The sequence below is a fragment of the Felis catus genome, chromosome B4 (assembly GCF_018350175.1).
Source record: "Felis catus isolate Fca126 chromosome B4, F.catus_Fca126_mat1.0, whole genome shotgun sequence".
NCBI lineage: Eukaryota > Metazoa > Chordata > Mammalia > Carnivora > Felidae > Felis > Felis catus.
Genome location: NC_058374.1, coordinates 121,954,142 through 121,969,441, shown reverse-complemented (window position 1 = coordinate 121,969,441; position 15,300 = coordinate 121,954,142). Strand labels below are relative to the sequence as shown.

General features: G+C 39.0%; 1 protein-coding gene across 9 annotated transcripts in view; it reads right to left on the bottom strand.

Annotated features, from left to right (window-relative positions):
- The window catches only part of MYBPC1 (myosin binding protein C1), an 86,910-nt gene that overhangs the window by 70,137 nt on the left and 1,473 nt on the right, over positions 1 to 15,300 (bottom strand). The gene's annotated exons all lie outside the window — the stretch shown is intronic.

Below are 15,300 nucleotides of genomic sequence, written 5' to 3'. Positions count from 1 at the left end.
AAAAATAACTATTTTCATTCAAATGACCATAAGTAAATATATTATCATTTACTAAAGAGAGAGAAAAATATAAAACCAAAAGAGATAAGCATATACGCTTATAGCAGAAGCTAACATGGCAGGATACAGTGTAGTTTGAAGATATAACAAGTGTCCTTTAGATGGCATCAAGGGACATGCTTTAGTTTCTTCACCACATCATGGAAAGGATCTGTGGTGCCAGTGTTAGCTAGAAGACAAAACCCTTGGTAAAAGCCTTTTATTTTCAGAGATCTGAGTGCAGATGGAAATCTAATGTTTGACCTCTTGGCTTTGCATGAGTTGTTGCAGCACACGGATATCAGAATACTCAGAGCAAGAGCCCAACTTCTTTGGCACACTATCTTTTGGACAGGGTCATTGTCACCCAATGCCCAAGAACATCTTCCTGGCTCTCCCTGCAGACAAATTTCTCTGTCCTCTGGTCTCTTTTTCCATAGCTGCAGGGATTACTTAATGACACAACTGTGTTTCATCCTGTTATTCTCTCTAGAGGGTCTCGGTTATCTCTTTAGTGAGGTCTACACTCTTCAAGTTCATATTCAAAGCCATTGCCAGTGGACACTTCCTCCCTCCCTCTTTTTAAGTGCACCCCGGTGACCCCTCTGTTCTAGAGCTGGTTTCTCGTTTCAACTTCTGACCTGTCTGCCACCAAGAAGACGATGATGGTCTTCTCCCCGACAGACCTTTGATTATTCTCTGCATGTGATTTTATCAGGTAGACCTTGGTTCAAATCCTGACTCTACGCCTTATTAGTTGTGTAATCTGGGACAATTCCTTAATCTCTGTCAATTTTGGTGTCCTCATCTGTGAAATAACAATAATAAGGTGGTTATCTATGCAAACTGCAAGCACAGTTCCTGCCTATAGGTAGAGCTCTATAATTTACAACTATACCATCATTATTTTGTCAATCTTTTTCTATCTTGACATTTCTCTTAAGATTCCCAGAGCTAATTATTCCCTTCTTCTCCCCTCCCTTATTCTCTTTGCATTCTGGACCACATGATAATACACTCTTTATTCACTAATTATTTTTTAACTATTTTCCATTTATCTCAGTATATATGTGTTTCTTTTCCCTCCCGACTGAACAAGAACAGAGACTTTTTTCATTCCTTTCCCACCTCTCTGGGACTTCATTTTATTGTTGGAAATACATTAAATGCATAGTGAATTGACAAAAAAGAATTCGAAGGGCTTCATTGGTTATCACATTGACCATGCTAAACAAAGGCCAATTTTTGTAAGGGAAGCTGTGATTACTCAAAATCCTGATTTGGAAGTAAGGCCAAGGGTGAATTCTAAACAAATAAATAAAGGAGAATTATCTTGGACACTGAAACCGTAAATGTATTCTGAATGTGAATTGTCCATTTCCATTGTGTCTGTGGCCCCAGTGCTCTATGTAAAAGCCCCAAGATCGAAACAAAATGAGAATTTAAAAGGCTTAGTTCAACTTCCAACAAATCCACAGAATTTCAGTCATTAACAACCGACTATATCATACTAGAGAACTATAGAAATATTATAGGATATTAATACTGATATTTTTTAGGATGTTTTCAGGAAATGGAAGTAGGAAAATGCATGCCTGTCTGGCATGGAGGTAGAGCCAGAACTTTTCCTTCTTAAAATCATAGAAACCCTGTTACTATATAGCCATTGGAGGAATAAGTAAATAACAACCACTTACAGGCACCAACTGCATGAAGGACATAGTGTATATTAATTCTTTTAATCTTTACAACTCTATCAAATCAGTACTTTTTTAAAAAAAATATTTTTTAAGTTTATTTATTTATTTATTTATTTATAGAGAGAGAGAAAGAGCATGAGCAGGGGAAGGGCAGAGAGAGAGGGAGAAAGAGAATCCCAAGGAGGCTCTGCACTGCCAGTGCAGAGCCTGACATGGAGTTCAAACTCACAAACCATGAGATCATGAATGAAATCAAGAGTTGGATGCTTAACCAACTAAGTCACCCAGGTGACCCTGAAATCAGTACTTTAATTATCCCCATTTTGCAGATGGCAACTGAGGCAAGGTCCTACAGCCCATGAAGGATGGAGGCAAGCTCTGCCCCACCAGGTGCAGTCAGGTCTGCCTGACTCAGACCCTGGGCTCCCCAAGATGGGGCTGCACTTCCCTTCTCAGCTGCTCAGACTTGTGGAGGCAGAAGTGGATTGATGGACTTTTCAGAAATATTACTGCATTTTTCCTAGTGAATTGACTGGCCTTATTGTTATGGCCACATAACCTCATATGGATGCTGTCCTTTCTGTAGGAGTGGAATATGCCTCAGTTTCCTCATCTATGCAATAGAAATAATAGCATAACCTATCTTAAGAGTTATTGACAGAAACAGATGAATTCCTACAGGGGTAAATACCATATATGCAATCTCTCTTTTTGTGGCTATCATCATTATTGTCATAATTTTACTCTGACACAACTGTGAGAATGACACTCATGCCTTTCCACACATGCCACTTGCTAGGGATTTGCCTTATTTCTAGGTCTATGGCTGCATCATGTCAGAACATGTTTGGAATTGGGGTGGGGGCTGAGGAAGCATCTGGGAACTGAGCAGAGGTTGTAGGGACCATGCTCTTCTACTGTGCAATGGTAATAATAATTGATTTTGATGAAAATTACATACATTGTAGAGTTTGTTTAATGTAGATACATTGACCAATCAGTCAATCAATCTTGGTAGGACAGAAAGGATGAAAAGATGAACCCTCCATAGTTTTCCAAGCCTTTGAAACAAAGAATTCCTGCTGTCCTAAACCTAGAGAAATGGAGAACCGGGTGTAGTGAAGGTCAAGCAGCAAAGGAATTGGACTTGAAATGCATAGTTGCAGGTGAGTCTCAGGACCTGAGGTATCTCCTTTGCCTTAAAAGAGCTGCTAATGCATCTCTCTTACTCCAAGTCATATTTTGTCACTGACAGGTTCTGTGGTGCCCAGGTTTGCCCACCCCTCTAAAAGCCATTTGCATGTTCCCCAGATTCATTAGCTGCCTTTATAACAATCACTCATTCACAACAATTTCCATGGTACTCACTGAATGGGGACCATAGGAAGAAAGGCCCACCCAACCAGAACTCATTAAGCATAAATCCAACATAAATCTCACAAGAGTAGGCATTTATAAGAGAGGCAAAGATGAGGTGCCAGTGTTTAAGAAGCTCACAGGTAAAGGAACTACCCTTTTCTATCAAGTTAGTGACCAAACCAAGTGGCTTTGCTCTCTCAGAACATTTGAGACTCAACACCTCTACAGTCTGTCTGGTGCTTCTGAAATTGCTGTGTGGATATGAATCACCTGGGGATTTGGTCAAGTGCAGATTCTGATTCTGGGGGTCAGTGGCAGGCTTCAAGTTTCTGCATTTCTAACAGGCTCCCAGCTGATACTGATGCTGTCAGTCCACAACCCACACTTTGAGTAAGAAGTCTCAGACTGTGTCCTAAATATCACCTAATTCTGTCCCATTTCAAATGTGATTGTGAATGTAAGGGGTTACCATACATGGGCACTTTTCCTCTCTCTTTGATCACAAGCTTCTTGAGGACAAGGCCTGTCTCCTCCTCCTTTTCAAATTCTGCACAGCAGGTGCTCTATAAATATAGTTGATTAGCAGCCTGTTCAGTACGGCACAAAAGCCCCTTCTCCTCGCTGCCAAGAAATCAAGAACCGTCCGCTGGCACTCCAAGGGCAGCTTTCTTCATCTGCACTACCCACAGGGAACACTATGTCTCCCATTGGCGACCCTTCTGCTGGCTGGATGCTGTGAGGCATTCACCCAACCCCATCATTTCTTAACAAGGGCAGGAGAGCAATTAGGCCAGAGTTTTGGCCCTCAGCGCTGGTACAACCTTGGCCTTTCTAAGGAATTCCCCCTCTCAAAATCTGGGTTGCATTTCTTAGCACATAACCCTCAATCAGCCATGCTAACTCCACGGTCAACTAGCTTAGCCCTATCCTAACTGTCAGGAGGCACTTGGCCTTGGGAAACTCTCCAAATCTTTAGATTTGGAGGAAAGGTTATTTATTGAAGTGAGGCCCTGCTCTACTTCTGCTAATTCAAAAACCAAAAGGCAAATTTTTCAGAACTTTTCTGCCAGGTGAATAAAGTAGGATTTTTGTCCATCTCTTTCATCCTCCCCCGTTGTCTTGATTAGGAAACATACAGACAGGATGGAGTAAAGGATATACAAGGGATGTAACTTTTTTTTTAATAAAAGGAAGAAACTTGGAAACCCAGAAAGTAATAAGTCCAAGGAAATATAATATATATATTTATAAATATATATGTGTATATATATATGTATGTATAAATATATATATATATTTAATGTTTATTCACCTTTGAAGGAGCAAGAGACAGAGCATGAGCAGGGGAGGGGCAGAGGGAGACATAGGATGCAAAGCAGGCTCCAGGTTCTGAGCTGTCAGCACACAGCTCTACGTGGGGCTCAAACCCATGAGCTGTGAGATCGTGACTTGAACCGAAGTCGGACACTTAACCGACTGAGCCACCCAGGCACCCCAAAATGTTTTTGTGGACAACATAAAAATTAATTAGATTCTGAACCAGCAACTAAAGTTACCTCGTGCTTCCTTAGGCAAGGACGGCTGTTCTTTGATCCTTTCTAGTTCACAGATATAGACTTACCCTCCCTCTGCAACACTGAAGCGTTTTCAAAGGGCTTGATCTATTTATGGTGGATTTTTCCTATGACCACCTACTGTAAGAAGCACAGGTATGCCACCAATGGCATGTCTGCACAGCGAGTGCCAGGGCACTCTAACTGACGGGCACTGGTGGCAGCTGCTAAACACACAGCCCGTATGTGGCCTCTGGGGTCTGCTGAAAGACCAGGAACCCAGAAGCTCCATAAATGGTCTGCTTTCTCCGATGCAATCCATTCCTGTTTTCTACAATCAAGGGTTCCATGGTCAGTAAATTAAAGGGGGGAAAAAACCAACTCAGGTCTTAGGAGGCATTAACTGACCTGCCTCTCTCTATGTATGTGTCTCTACACCAAAATGATATAAACATCCCAGCTCTCTCCTTCCCATGGGCTCACTGACTCAGATAATACATTGTTTGGCTTCTTTAAAAATGTTTTATGGGCTCTCAGGTGCAGTTTAATTTAGCCTTTTGATAGCATGGAGAACACAATTACATCCTATGAATATGTTGCAGAGGCATAGAAAAGACAGGAAGAACATGTAATAACACTTGTTATGTTATCATCGAGTGGTAGAATTACAGGTCTTTTTTTGTGGCTTTCCTTTTGTCACTTTTTTGGATAAAATAATTGTGCTAAAACCATCCTTTGGTAATTTTCTGTGCGGGAGAAAATTGTTATGTTGTTCCTCATTATGTATTCTCAAAGTCACATTCTTGGTTTGAAATAAAATATGTGAATGCTTTATATATTGTAAGCATCGTGGTGAATGAGGCTTTATCTGGCCGACTTCTGTTTTGTCATGTTTGGTAGTATAGCAAATTATCTTTCTTCCCAGATTAAATATATAAACATTGTCAGGTATATCCCCTGGTGACAGTGGGATCTGACACTGTGTGCATGTTGCAGCCTATGCCCAGCACAATGGAAACTGCTTTAGTATAAAATATTATTTGTATGGAGGTGTTCATAATACTTAGAGAAGTTTTAATTATATGAATTATAACTGTCACCAAAACTATCAGCAAACACAATGACGATGCCTTTTGTACTGGCCATGTTCCTTAGGCATCAGAATCTAGGTTTGAGAAATAAATTAATGTTTAACGTTTTTACAGTTAGATGCTTAATTTGTTCCCTATTATATTCATTATAGGCTGTGGGTGTGGATATCTTATACCTTGGGATTTAGGGATTTGGGATTAGACATTTTTTAGAGGCAATTCTTTATTGGTTTATAATAGTGATTCTTAGAGTATGATCTGGGATCCTTGAGAGCAACTGAGACATTTCTGGGGAGTCCACAAGGTCACAACTATTTTCATAATAATACTAAGACATTATTTGCCTTTTTCATTCATATTCTCTCACAAATATGCAAAGGATATATAATGTGTGATGACATCAACTCTCTGACAACTAATAGAACATGTGCTGTGTATTTTTATCTCTTAAAAATTTATCAGTTTTAATTTCTAATACAGTATATATTGATAGATATAACGTGTGTAGGCTTTTTAGTTTCTCAATAGTTATTAAGTGCCAATGTATCTGAGACCACAAAGTTTGAGAAACATTTAGAATTTATGATAAATCTTCTTAAAAAATTACTTTGTGTGTGGACACTTAAAAAAATAAACTTATGTCATATGCCTCATTCAGGAAAAATCTGTAGCCTTGATGAATTAAATGAATGAAGCAGTCAAAATAAAAACTATAAATTGGTTTGGTGGGCTTAAATATAACTTATTTTCCTATGTGTACAATAATGGAGACAATAATAGAGACAAAATACTGTCTGGTAATACCTCCCCTATTCAGAATTCAGCTATCTAGCAACCTCACTTATCCAGAGAACAGCTGCTGACCAGTCAATTTAAAAGGGTGTCCAAAGAGCAAAATGGATTTGTTTCAAGCTTCTCAAGCCCTGGGCACTAAAAGCCTAAGTGCTTGATTCACAAGAGAGCCCACCCAGGTCCTTAACAAGCCTGGGAATTGGGACTCTGGTGAGGCAGGCCAGGGGTGGGATTTAAGGAGGCACTCACTCACAAGTGCCAACTCGACCCTTGCATGACTCTGAGAGTGCGTGCCTCCTTAAACGTGATGCCCTAGGTGCCTTGTGGACACTCCACAGTGTAGCCCCACTCAGGGGGATTCCAGAATCCCCCTGGGGTCCGCAGAAAAGAGAGGCGGACAGCTTAAAATACTGCCTGACAAGAGTAATAAAAGAAGATAGTGGACTTCTAGCAAGGGATGAAACAGGAGAGCTATGGAAAATTGCATTCAAAATGCAAATAATATGATTCTAATTAATACAAAAGCAAATAATTTGGGCTTTCAAGGCGTCACGTGGCACAATAACTGACATTTATAATTTAAGACAAAGTTATTTCCACTGTACTTTGTTTTTTTTAATTAATTAATTTATTTATTTATTTTTAAGAGAGACAGAGAGAATGAGAGCAGGGGAGGGGCAGAGAGAAAGGGAGAATTTCAAGGAGGCCCTGGCTGTCAGCACAGAGCCTGATGTGGAGCTCGAACTCATGAACCATGAGATCATGACCTAGACTAAATCAAGAGTCGGACAATCACCTGAGCCACCCAGGCACCCTTGTACTTTGTTTTTAAAAGTAAGAAGTAGGGGCACCTGAGTGGCTCAGTTGGTTAAGCATCTGACTCTTGATTTCGGCTCAGGTCATGATCTCACATTTCTGTGAGCTAGCAGCACAGAGCCTGCTTGGGATTCTCTCTCTTCTCTGCCCCTACCCTGTGCATGCATGCATGCATGCACACTCTCTCTTTCAAAATAAATAAAAATAAAAAAAAAAAAGCAAGGAGTAAAATGTTACATTGAAGGCATGTTTCTATCCAAATTGGTTGAAATAATACGGTTTGAGAACAAAATAAACTCTGAGATTCCAAGGAGACCAGCTATTCAGAATGCTTCAGTCAATTAAATCCATATTCATTTACTGTGGCTAAATATTGCCAAAAACTGTATTCTAAGGTTCTGAATACATGAAGTCTACTTGTGCATCAGGTATGCAAATTTTCAATGACTCATTATTCAGCTTGATGCGATTTCCCTGAACCCACAGGATTTTTCCCCCTTTCCTTGTAGAATTGTTATTTTTTATAAGATTTTATTTTTAAGTAATCTCTACACACAATGTGGGGCTTGAACCCACAACCCTGAAGTCAACAGTTGGCAGCTGTTCCGACTGAGACAGCCAGGTGCCCCCCACCCCCACCCCAACCTCCAGTCAGGTTGGTCTTATGTCTTTCTAATTATGCATGTTTCAACTTCGGAATGTCATTCCACACAGGAAAAGAATTGAAATAGGGTTAGAATTGCACAGCAACAAATAGCTTCTCACTGTTAACATGGGGCTGGATTAAAATGAAGCCTTTTAGCCCAGCGTCCTCCTAAGCCGCCATCTTCTCTAAAGAAATTGTGGTTTATATACACAATGGAGTACTACGTGGCAATGAGAAAAAATGAAATACGGCCTTTTGTAGCAACGTGGATGGAACTGGAGAGTGTGATGCTAAGTGAAGTAAGACATACAGAGAAAGACAGATACCATATGGTTTCACTCTTATGTGGATCCTGAGAAACTTAACAGGAACCCATGGGGGAGGGGAAGGAAAAAAAAAAAAAAAGAGGTTAGAGTGGGAGACAGCCAAAGCATAAGAGACTGTTAAAAACTGAGAACAAACTGAGGGTTGATGGGGGGTGGGAGGGAGGAGAGGGTGGGTGATGGGTATTGAGGAGGGCACCTTTTGGGATGAGCACTGGGTCTCGTATGGAAACCAATTTGTCAATAAATTTCATGTATATATAAAAAAAAATGAAGCCTTTTGCTAAGATCTGATGACTTGTTTCTTTAGCGTGATTCTTACCATATTTGAAGTAAGAGTCAAACGGGGGTTGAGTGGCATAGATGGGGTGGAGGTGGTGTGGGAAAATCTTTACTCAAATTGAAAAAGTTTAAAAATTTAGCACAGGTCACAAGGAAATTATTGCAAAAGTGATTCAAATTGTTAACAATTTCCCCTTTTAGTTCCTTATTCTGCCTCTCCCGGGGGTCTGTTCCTGGGCAGACCATCACCACAATCACAGCACTCTTATGTGGTTATATGGTTATCAGATAAATCCCTTAAAGGCCTTGCCCCAACGCATTGCTGGGCCTCCGATTGGGTGACTTTTTAAAAATAGAGGAAGGACAGGCCTGATGCCAGGTGGGGTCATAAAAATAAAATTCCACAGCAGTAAACACAGTGGCACTCAATCAATCACAACCATATGTGGTCATGGAGAGTTCTTTATGTGACTATCTCAGAAATACTCAGACCTGGAAGACCCCACCTGCTAAACGCACCCCTGTGGGGAGAGAAATCTTAATGTTCCACAAACCCAAGCCTTTCAGCCGTTGGTGGCGGATATAGTTACATGTTCAACTGCACAGGGTGACTCTTTCAACTAAGTGGGAAAGGCCATGCTCCCACAACGGAACAGTGGAGAAACAACTGGTTATCTTCGTCTGTTTAACAACTGGAGACCCCTAAGTGGACATGATATATTTCAGTGGGAACACAACATAGGCTCTGGAGTAGAGACCTCTTATTTTATCTGGGCTTCTGTGGGTGAAAACTAAGATGATTTACCCCAAGTTAAAAAAGGAAATTCTCATGGCAGTGGCAGTGATGGCTATGATAATAACAGCGACTTCTTTGGAAGATATTATAAATATTAACAATAGTTATTAAATAAATATTAAGGACAGGAGCAGTGGTTATTATGTACCTTACAGTGGTTGTTCCATGTTGGTGGAAATGCCCTCAAAGTTTATGTTAAGGGTAAGGCATTTAACACCTTATGCCAGATTCTGAGTTTGCTGTTTTAGAAGGAAAATACTTAAGTTCTTACATGGTAGGTCCTATTCTGAGCTTTTTACTTTACTTATCTTATTTCCTTCTTGCAAAGACCTAATGGGTCGGGTACTATTATTATTCACATTTCACAGAGGATGAAACTGAAGCATATGAAGTGTAACTAACTCAATACATGGTACAGCTGGAACTTGAACAGCCTAGAATGTTCTATGAATAGTATACCTTGTTTATGTTACTGTGTTTAATAATGACTATGACTTAATATGCATAAGGGAAAAGCCAAAATACTATGCAGAATAATTCTAAATCCATCTAACTTTAAAAAATGAGAAATGAAAAGAAAGAATTATACAAATATATTATTTTTAAGTTACAAGTAGAGCATTCTGTTGCAAGATATATAAAATTTTATAAAATGCAGAAGGTAATATCTGATACAAGCAAAGAATTCTGAGGAGTTTGAAAAGAGATTTGATACTATTTACAGGAAGAATTGGATGATTTTGGAGAAAAAGAAAAACATTTTCTAGCCTAGGTTCTTGCAAATATTTATAGTACAAGTCAAAGAAAATGAATAAAACAAAAGTAAAGATCTAACATCTGACATATTAAACATAACTTTAGGTCTTATATTGATGTGCCAAACTGGCCCATAAAAAAGATTCCTGAGGGACCGTAAAAGGGCAAAAGACTTATCAAAGTGGATTTCAGACTTGAAAGGCATAATAGAAGTCAGATTACAGTTAGCTTTTTATGAACTCATTTTTAGAGAGAGAAATAAGCATGTAACGAAATGATCCTGGTTTGCCAAATCGACCACTTCACTCCCCAATCTGAAGGAATCTAAGACTTTACTCTGGAAATGCATAAATAATACACTGCCGATAATATAGAAATGGAAAACCCATAAATAATCTGCCCCACGAATGGGAACATCCTGAAATTTGGCTTACTGTCTATCTGCGTAGCTGTCCAAAACAAATGTACTTCTTATAAATTAAAACTGGGCCTAGCCACGCAAAGTAGAGCACATGATATTGTCCCTTTGATGGTTTGGGGCTGTTTTTATAAAAAGCTGTGGGGACAGAAGCCCTGTTCTCTCTGGTTATGAGACGCTTTGCATACTTACAGGAAATTCATTGATAAAGTCTTCTTTTTCACAGTTTCATATTCCTTAATCACTATGCTTTCAAATTTTCGGAAACTGCTCTTGAATAAACAATGACTACTTCATAATTACCCCAACTAGGAACACCGTAATTCAGTAACTGCCTTTCCACATATTTATTGGGTTTTCCTTGGGTTTAACAGGCTGGACCAACAAGGACTCCAGAAAAGACAGCTGTTCCTATCAAGAGCTGATATGGAATAAAAACCAAGAAAGGAGACCTGGCCGTGTCCCCTCAGGTACACACATAAAATGAGTTTTGATTTTTTGATTTTTGATTTTTATTTCTAGGGCTTTAATTCTGTTCTTTATTATCTAACACACCCAAGTGTGTCTAGAGATGAGATCTAGAATTACCAGAAATCACAGGCTGCCAAGAGTATATTGTGTCTCTTAATATAGGTTTCAAAGACAAATTAAGGAGGAGTGCAGATAAAAATAGTAATTATTAACAATAATAAAAATTCTTCTCCGTGTGTGCCTAAAGAGCCTACAAATACATGGTAAAGAAAATAATTATAAGAAATTTCTGCAAAAATAACAAAAATGCTTTTGCTTTTTAGGGCTGTAAAAACCACAGAACTTATTTTCTTTCACAACAACTCTCTAAAATTTTAAAAAGGGATATATTTACTTACAAAAGTATGGCAAAAACATTGTTTTCATATTTGCTCAAGTTTTTTAGAAAGACCACTTGTTTATTTATTATTATGCCCGTGCATTTCTTAAAAGTGACTTCAGCCAGGGTGGTTTCTTCACCATTCATGTAGGATTCGGGGATACTTTGAAAGGGCTATAAATAAGGAAAGTGTGAATTGTGTGCCCATAAGGGGCCTAAAATAAAATGTTTCAAGGCCATGTCTTGGGTCCAAAATAAAAGGAGTCATTGAGGGAACAGAGGCTTGCAAATGCTTTCCTTTTCACTTTCACTTGGGACCCTCAGACCCACTGAAGAGCCCAGCCTTTTTCTTTGCTCATTTTCAGGAACTCCCTTACAGCTGACTTTGTTGTACTTTGAAAGACCCGGAGAAGACTTCTTCAGATTTACTGGATGAGAAACAAGGATACAACTTGTTTTTTCCAAAGTTTTTTTAAAGCGATATATTTAGGGCACTTGAGAGGAAAGAATTGGCCAGTCCTTTATTTATCTTCCTAACAGGTGCAGCCCGGACAGTCATAAAAGCAGGCTACTGAAAAAGAATGATTTTGCCAAGTATTAAGCTTCTCTGGTGTGCATGCATTTGTCCCAGAGTATTCCTTCCAACAGCAGAGAGCTCAGATCTACACCACTCCTCTCCTGTACAGAATGGCAAAGTTTTGTCAGGGGGAAAAATATCGTGACATTCATTTATACAACTTCTTCATTCCTCATCCAAATCTTCAACTTGACCTAAATGAACCATTTCAGATTTGGAGGAAAATAGTCGCCCTTGATAAAATAGCTCCTCCCTCTGCTCCCATTCTTTCCCTTACTTCTTACAAATTAACTTTTCCCCAATTTGAATGAAAGGTAATATTCTATATGTAAGGTGACTTCTCCCAAAACAAATTTATTTTGGTGTTTGAAATAGGCCTTCCAGTCTCATGCAGGTGGAAACTGAAGGTCAAGGAGTAAATATGAGAGGAGGTTGGCCATCACCAGGGCACCTTTTCTGATGATGACTAAGCTTTGGGCGATGCTGAGAAATAAGCAAGAGGTGATGAATCCTGCTCTACATTCAGATAGATTTGGGCAGAACTTTAAGATGTGATGAAATCTCTAGGGACCAAGAAAAAAAGATAAAGCAAAGGAAAAACTTCTATGGACTGAAAGAAAGTTATTCTCCTTTACCACGTTCCCATCCGTTCCTACTGAGAAAGGTCAAGATAGTTTTGATAGATAGATCCTGTATGTTGATATAACAAAAGAGTCTGTAGCAACAATGCCATACCTTTGATTCCTGGAGTTATCAGAATGGTCCCTTAAAGTTATGGCCATAAATGAACCTATGTTTTGTCATGTTTGAGTTTTCAAGAAGAGATTTGACATGGAAGGTGAGAAAGCTATAGTGTCTTTCCCAAAGCTTTTTGAATCATACCCAGGCAACAAGGAGAACTTTTGCCTTTTTCCTATGAGTTAAGTACATGAAATACAATAGGGCCTGGTATATCACATAACAAAAAGTGAAATTGGTGTTAAGGCCTCAGGTAATTTTTCTAGGTCCTGTAGATTCTGATAGTTAACAATTATCTAAGTATATTAAAGAACCAGATTTTAATGATCACATACTATAGAGATAAAATTCTGATGAAATCATTTTATGGGTTTAAAAGCCATTCATGGCATTTTTAAAATATTAGAGGTTCTACCACAGAAGTATTTTCTAATTTCTAATTAGAAATTTTCAAGTTTCATGTTGATAAAGTCACTCCTTGAAGGAAAAGAGAAATTTCCAGTGAAAAGTGATTCTTTTACACATTAAATGCTCAGAGGCAATTAATCATGAGGGCTTTTAGAATAGATACCATGTTGTATATGTCTCTGAAATCCCAGAGACTAGCTTACAGTAAGTGCTCAATTAATAGTTGATGCATAAATACATGTATCAGAAACTCTGAGAGATTCCCACAAATCTGAAACTTCCATCCACATCCTGTTACCATTTGATTGGAATAACTAGGCCTCAGGTTCTGCATGAATCCCAAGCAAAAGATAGGCCTTTTATCTGGAACTGACAGTAAAAATACTATAGTTGTCTAATGAATAAATATACAATTGATGAAGGTGGAGAGGAGGGCAATAGGAAATGGTTACTCCTTAAAAATAACGTTTTCCTGGGGCAACTGGATGGCTCAGTCAGTTAAGTGTCTAACTCTTGATCTCAGCTCAGGTCATGATCTCGTGGTTCGCGAGTTCAAGCCCCATGTAGGGCTCTGGGCTGACAGTGAAGAGCCTGCTTGGGATTTTACCTCTCTTTGTCCCTCTGCCATTCCCCAACTCACACATTCTATCTCTCTCTCAAAATAAATAACTAAAGTTAAAAAAAAAGTAATGCTTTCTTTCTCCAGAAGGGGTTACTGAGCCATCTAGAATGTTTTCAAGAGTCTAAATCAGAACTGTTGACTAATTACTTCCATTAGACTTCCTCCTTGAAGTCCAAAGTTACACCTGTCCTTCCTCCACCTCCTTAGAAGATTTTAGTTCTCCCAAGACCCAACATGAAGCTCCCAGAATTTGGTCACTGTAGGTTGGGAGGCAGTTAAGAGAGATATCTTTTACACATTCAGATGCTGAAAACTCAGCCTCTTTTGAGGAGTTACTGCATCCTCCTGGATCCTAGGCTCATGTGTCCTATCAAGAGTCACAGCAAGTGGTCATGTCCTTCTTGGGCATGGTTCTCCCAGGTGGAGAGAAGATGTAAGATTTATAGGAGCTGGAGGAACCTGTCCCTTGGAAGTGTTTCTGCAGATAGTTTAAAGTGACTCTGAAGACTTGGTTTGGTGGCAGGTTTTATTCTTGAGGCTATCTTTCAGAGGGATCCAAGAGGATGGAACAAAACAAACCCCAGGGAAAATGAAGTAAGTTAGGAGGAGGTACAAGGACCAGAATAGTTCCTGAATTGCCATACATCTTACTCTTTAATGTAAATAATATGAAAGTGCAATGATTTCACCAGGAAAATTATGTAAGGTGCAGTTCCTTTAAGAACCCATTCTGCTGGTAAGGAAACGGAAAAAATCCCTGTACTTCCTTAAAGGATTTTAAATACATCAGTAACCCTCTTTTTATCCCCACTCCCCACCATCCAAATTTAAACTAACCGCAGAATCTATGAGTATAAAATTACTGTCCTGGGGGGGGGGGGGCGGGGAGGGGAGGACTCTTACACAGAATATCAACTGTGCATTTATAGCAAAAGAAGATCATGGGGACCTTGGCATCTGTATTGATTTATTCAAAAAGAAAAAAATAAATATTTGGGGGGAGGGGGGAATGCTGAAGTTAAAGATAGATCTTCCTTTTTGTAGCTCTAAAATTTCATGGTCTCTAAAAGCAGAGTGGGTCAGATTGAGTTGTAAAACCAGACCAAAAGTAAAACTTTATCACATCTAGCAACCAACATAATTTGATTGGCTTTATAAGCTCTACAGTCTGTCATCTTATTTATTAGTTTTTCAGCTTGTCATTTTCAATTGAGCATTAAAATAACACATGCAAATTTATCCACTAAATGCAAGATAATTAAAACAATATTCTGTCCTTAGCCAGGAAACATAGAATGCATTTCATCCAAATAAGCCTTGAAGAGGCTAGTCAAGTGACAGATCAAATAAAAAGGACACTTAATACACATGTAAATCATTTGCATTACAAATAAGACACTTTAGCAGGGGTTGGACTCACTGCCTGGTAGTTGGGATTAAGTTCCCATATTAATGCATGCATTTGGTGTGGTTATTTCGGGTGGAAGACTTCATCCATCAATGCCTCCACCACTAAGTAAAGCCAACCTGTAAA